A 6624-nucleotide genomic window follows, 5' to 3' on the forward strand; every position below is an offset into this window, starting at 1 on the left:
TACAACAGGAGTTTTTTTGGGATGACCTTAAATCGGATATTCAAAAGTTTGTGGCAGAATGTTTGGTTTGCCAACAAAATAAAGTTTGAAACAATTAAGACTCCAGGTCTATTACAACCTTTATCCATTCCAAGCCAACGTTGGGAGGAGGTTTCAATGGATTTTATCACAGGTTTACCCAAGTCCGAAGGAAAGAGTGTCATCATGGTGGTAGTTGACAGACTTACCAAGTATGCACACTTTTGTGCATTATCACATCCATTTAAAGCCAGTATAGTTTCTATTGCATTTATGGAAACAATTCAAAAGCTACATGGAAACCCAAAGATTATTGTAAGCGATAGAGATCCCATTTTCACTAGAAATTTTTGAACAAAATTATTTTCTTGTCTTGGTACTCAGTTAGCTCATAGCTCATCTTATCATCCTCAATCTGATGGGCAAACTGATATAGTAAACAAATGTTTGGAAGGATATCTTTGTTGCTTTGTATCTGATAAATGGACACAGTGGGTCAAATGGTTGCCTCTAGCTGCATGGTGGTATAACACTTCCTTCCATACTGTAGCAAAAATGACCCCATTTATGGCACTTTATGGATATCATCCACCATCCATCACTTCATATTTAAGAGAAATTCTAAGGTTCAAGTAGTGGAACATCACATCGAGCATCAACAACAAGTTTTCCAACTCTTAAAGGATAACCTCATGTTGGCGCATAATAGAATGAAACAACAGGCAGATCAACATCGCAGCGAAAGAAGTTTTGATGTAGGTGACTGGGTATTCCTACGACTACAACCATATAAACAAATGTCCCTCAAGCAAGCTAAGAAGGATAATAAATTATCACCAAAGTATTATGGTCCATACAAGGTGTTGCAAAAGATTGGTACTATGGCATACAAATTGGAGCTTCCTACAGCTTCCCGAGTGCACCCAGTTTTCCATGTTTCATGTTTAAAGAAGGTTATAGGTGACAAGCTCCCAGTTCAAACAATATTGCTAGAACTGGACGATGAAGGAAAAATCATAATGGAACCATAAGTAGTCATAGAAACAAGAACTCGACAGCTACGAAATCGATCAATTTCGAAGTATCTCATCAAGTTGAAGAACTTATCCGCTGAAGATTCCACATGGGAGGATAGGAATTTTATACAGAAGCATCTAGAACTACTCAAGCATTGAGGACAATGCTTTTCGAAAGGAGAGGGGCATGTTAGGTCCCTATAATACTAGTGATTCCCCCATTACTATTGTCATTGTAGCCCTTATTGTTATTATTGTGCCATTATTGTCCCCATATTGTTATTAGTGTGCCCCATAGAAACCCACTATTGTTATTGTTGTGCCCTTATGTTATTACTGTTGTGTCATCTTGATTATATTGTGACCCCTTAGACTCCTATATATAGAAGGGAGGTTTAGTCATTTGTATCATCCAAGAATTGTTCATTTGTGTAATGTAAAGGAGTTTGCCCCCTCGAAGAGGCTGAATTCTAAGGCGTTGATGTATCTTTTCTATCTTTTTGTGAGCTGGTTTCATAACAAATATCGATTCACCCCCCCCTCTCAGTATTTCCAAAAATTGGTATCAGAGCCTAGTTCCTTCAGTAACAACTTAACTGTTGGAAGTTAGTTTTTAGAGCATAGAGATAGGAAAGTCAAGAAGCAGGTTACAAGGATTTCAAAGGAAGGTACATGTACACCAAAATTTGAAGAAAGTGAGTATTTTGTACCAACCCCTGATTTTGATGTAGATAATTACTGGATATGGGAATCCGAGATGGAAGTACATTTGCGGGCACATGGAGTATGGGAATCAATTGTTTCTAGAGACACATCTACCGACAAAGCTAAAAGGTACAATTCAAAGGCCATGAATGTAATTTTGAACATTTTGCCAAATTCTGTGAAAACAAAAGTTGGTCAATGTTCAAAGCTAAATCTCTTTGGGGAAAGCTTCATATTCTCTATTCAACAAAGCAATCAGGTCAAGATATTATTGAAAATTCGGATCCTTCTGATTATGATGAAGAAATGGGAGAAATGAGTAAAATAGAGTTTCGAAATCAAGTGATCAAGGTGATAAAGGAACTCAAAAGTCAAAAAGAAAAGACAAGACTTTTGGAAGCAGAGTTGAAGACAACAAAAGAACTCATCAAAGAAAATGAAGAGTCTAAGAAGATGATTAGTAGTCTTAGAACTCAATTGGAAGAAATCAAGAATACAGCGACATGAGACCTCAAGAGAGAAGTCCAACAGAAGCAACAAGAACTCGACACAATGTTTGCAAAGATTAGCAGGATCACACAATAGATGCAGGAAGCAGAAATTGAAAGGAAGGAATCTGATCAAAGATACATATCCATTGTTGACCAAACGAAAAATGAATTAGAAACATCTTCAGTAGAAATAAACATGCTCAAGATTGAAAATGAGAAGCAGAAGGAACATAAACAGGTTCTCAATAGAGAAGTAGGGAAGGCCACTCTTCTCAATCTACAGGTTGAGGAGGCAGAAAAAAGAAGGAAGATCTTGAAAAGATGGTTTCAAGAAGATCTTGCTCAAAAGAATGAAGAACTTGATGCAACATGTGATGAGATCAACAAACTCAAGGGATTGCAAAAAGAACACTTACAAGATAAGACAGATGAAGAAGCAAAAATGAAGGAAATTAAAGATGTTAAAGCTCTAGTTGATGAAGGTACAACCTCCACATCTTCGAAGGATGATTCTAAGAAGTTGATCAAAGTGAAAAGCCAAAGAAGAATGTTGCAACTCCAAAGAACAAGACCAAAGCAATCAATAACAAAGGACCACAACAAACTACAACACTGCCTCCAAAGAAGAATGAAAAATCTTCCAGGTATGTTTGTTTATTTAATGGTTATTGTTTTTCATGCGCTAACTATGGACATATGGCCAAGGATTGTAAAGTCATTGAGAGGAACAACTATCAAGGACCATCACATCCGGATGAACCATTTAGGTACAGACATTTATTTAATGGTTATTGTTTTTTATGTGCTAACTATGGACATATGGCTAGGTATTGTGAAGTTTTTGACATGTACAATAATTATCTGCAAAACCCTAGAAGCAAGTTTGCAGGATCATGAGACAAGTTCCACGATGATTTTGTCATAATATAATACGTGCTATATGGGTGAAACATTGAATGTTTCAAATGCCATAACTATGGCCATAGCTCTCGCGGTTGCAGATATTAGATGGAATCACCTATGGACAACATTGAATGCTTCAAGTTTCATAACTATGGGCACATTGCTAGAGATTGCAGGAATAAGAAGGTCTGGAAAAGGAAACAAGTATAGGAAGACAAAGCAGATAACAAGGTACCAACAGTTATGCTTTCAGGATTTGTAAAAGAAAAAGTTCATGAGGAATTAGCAGTTGCTTCAGATAATGACTCAAGTCAAGATGGCCCGTTAGGTGACTCACTATTTTGAACAATATGGCGTGTTGACTCCTTAATGTTTGTAGAGGAGGAATGCAATAGTATATTGCATAAGTCTATGACTAATAGTAAGGTAGTTTGAACAAGATGGCAGTTTCATTACAGGTTTAGGGGGAGCAAAACATTTGAAGGATTACAGGTTACCAGGAACAAGGCAAGATTAGTTTGCAAAGGATATGCAAAAGTTAAAGGAATAGATTTTAAAGAAACATTTGCTCCCGTTGCCATAATGGAAGCTATTAAGATGTTTCTCACTTATGCTTGCTTGAGAAAAATCAAGGTCTACCAAATGGATGTTAAGTTAGCTTTTCTAAATGGTGAATTGGAGGAAGAAGTTTACATTGAAAAACCCGAAGGTTTTCTACTCTCTGACAAAGAAGACTACGTCTGCATATTAAAGAAGGCTCTATATGGTCTCAAGCAAGCTCCTAGGGCTTGGTATGCCCATCTTGACGGATATCTACATCAACAGGGATTCAAGAAAGGAAGTGCTGACAATAATATTTATGTGAAAGTGGATCGAGATAACCTAACAATTATTGAAGTATATGTGGATGATATAATCTTTGGAAGCAATGATGACAGATTAAGTAAAGACTTTGCCACAAAAATGCAAAGTGAGTTTGAAATGTCTATGATTGGCGAACTGGCATACTTTTTAGGGCTTTAATTTCTCAACAGGATAGAGGAATATTCATATATCAAACCAAGTACATCAAAGAAATGCTCAAGAAATTCCAGATGGAAGATTGCAAGCCATTGCTTACCCCCATGGTAACATGTTCAAGTTAAGCTTAGAAAATTCATCAAAGGATGTGGACTAAAGGTTGTATAGATCCATGATTGGTAGTCTCTTATATGTGACAGCCTCTCAGCCTGATGTGATGTAGGCAGTTGGACAAGTAGCAAGATGCCAAGAAGCACCAAAAGAATCTCATATTATTGTCATCAAAAGAATTCTTCGGTATCTTAAGGGCACAGCGAAATATGGTCTATGGTATCCCAAAGGAAATGATCTGGTCATCCAAGCTTATATGGATGCAGATTGGGAAGGGAGTGTTGATGATCGTAAGAGTACCAGCAAAGCAGCATTCTATCTAGGTGTTTGTCTTGTTTCATGTTAAGTAAAAAGCAGTCTTCAATCTCGTTATCCATAGCAAAAGCAGAATATGTCGCAGCATCAACTTTTTGTACTCATGTTCTTTGGATGAAGCAAACTTTGCAAGATCTTCAAGTCAAGTTCGATGAGCCTATTCCTAGTTTTTGCGATAACACCAATGCTATCAATGTCTCCAAGAATCCTATGATGCATTCCAAAATGAAGCTCATTCTGATTAAATATCATTTCGTTAGAGAGAAGGTCACCGAAAGGAATATCAAGCTTGAAAAAGTTGGCACAAAGGAACAAATTACTGACCTCTTTACCAAACCATTACCTCGTGAAGAGTTTGAGTATCTTTGCCAAAAGCTTGGGATTCTCCCAATTTTTCATTAGACTCTTTCTCTTATCTACTTGAGTAGAAAGGGGGAGTGGAGGTGTGTACAGATCCGCAGGATGGCTGTTTGTCAGGGGGACTTACCCTTTTCCAATGATGACAAAGGGGGAGAGAAGGTAGTAGGAAAAGGTGTCATGATCGCAGGGGGAGTACTTGTGTTGCCATCAATGCCAAAGGGGAAGATTGTTGATCAGTGGTTGTCATTGATGTCAACCCAAGCAGCACTAGGGGCTACCCCGACATTGCAAGGGAATTTTGACTTGACAACTTACTATATTTTGAATCAGGGATCTTCTAGATGGATTCTACTTGTCGATATATTTCCGTTGATATATGGCACGTCAAGTAATTCTTCACGGTTTGAGAGATTCATGTTTGAAGTTAGTAACCCCGATTAGTGGGCTAAAACCCTATGGGGTTGTGGAATGGCACTCATAATTCGTTGTGGTCATTGAATAGTCAATAATTAATAAATATATTTTTCCCCTAAAATCCCTCCAATGTTCACTTATTGAGGACCCTCTCAACTCAAGACATTCATATAAATAATGACCCTCACATCCTCCTCTAGTAAGGATTTCGTGGCTTCAAAAAGGTCATCGTGGTATTTTCGCTATAACCTTTTTTCTGTGAAGCTTCAAAAGCTAAAATTAAAACCCATTTGAGCCGAAATCTTGATGAACCTCGTGACCTAATTTTAGATCTTCGTTCGCTATATTTTCAGAGATATTATCTGAGGAAGTTAGGGTTTTTGCAGGCTCCCGAATTCCATGTCAAACAGGTGACATTGGGAAACACATCATAACTTTCTCTTTGAGCATTGGATTCAAATTTCGTAAATATGCACAGAAAGGTAACAAATGTTGGTTTTTTTAGTAGCATTTTCAGGGCCATAGGTCATAACAATGACATGTGGCACTTCGTACAAGTTCGCCCTACTGAACAAGTCTATAATCAGGTCATCGTGGGAGATTGGGCATAACCCTTTCTTGAAGAAACCAATCTTGGTCAGACCTATGGGGTTGGAAAGAGGACTCAAAGGGCTACCACAGGAAGAAATTTCAGACCTTGGAGATCTGAAATTATATAGGTACAACAGGTTCAATATCAAGCTCCTAGAAGGAATGAAAACACATGCATTCAAGGATCATTGCAGTAAGGACCACACATCAACAGTCAAGGGTAAGTCTCCTACAGCAAGGTATGTATGATTAGTGTTTACATTTGAATTTTAAGTATCATCTCTGACATATGTTTTTGCAGGACAACGTAAGTATATACAGTGTCTCAGTTATATCTCTATGTCTCTATATGTCACAATTAGTTTTTCGGATGTCCTATTCTTGATACTACACATTTTATGCTACATATTCTTGATGCTACACCAAATTTGTTAAATCTATATGATGTTGTAAGTTCATGTTACTTCTCTTGTCATAGTTGATAAAATGGTCTCTGTTGTTGTACTTAGAACTTGGTTCATCACAAGTCTAGGGTTTGTCATCAGTTTCTATTGTATATATCTTTAGGTCAGTTTTGGATATAGTCTTGCATAGAGTCCATGCCTATATCAAGAGTGGGAGTCTTTGTCTACTGCTGCAACAAGTCAACAACAAAAGTGACAAGCACACTTCAAGTACGC

Source organism: Pinus tabuliformis, chromosome Q, assembly GCF_031772625.1.
Source record: "Pinus tabuliformis cultivar Carrire ecotype Pingquan chromosome Q, CPIR1, whole genome shotgun sequence".
NCBI lineage: Eukaryota > Viridiplantae > Streptophyta > Pinopsida > Pinales > Pinaceae > Pinus > Pinus tabuliformis.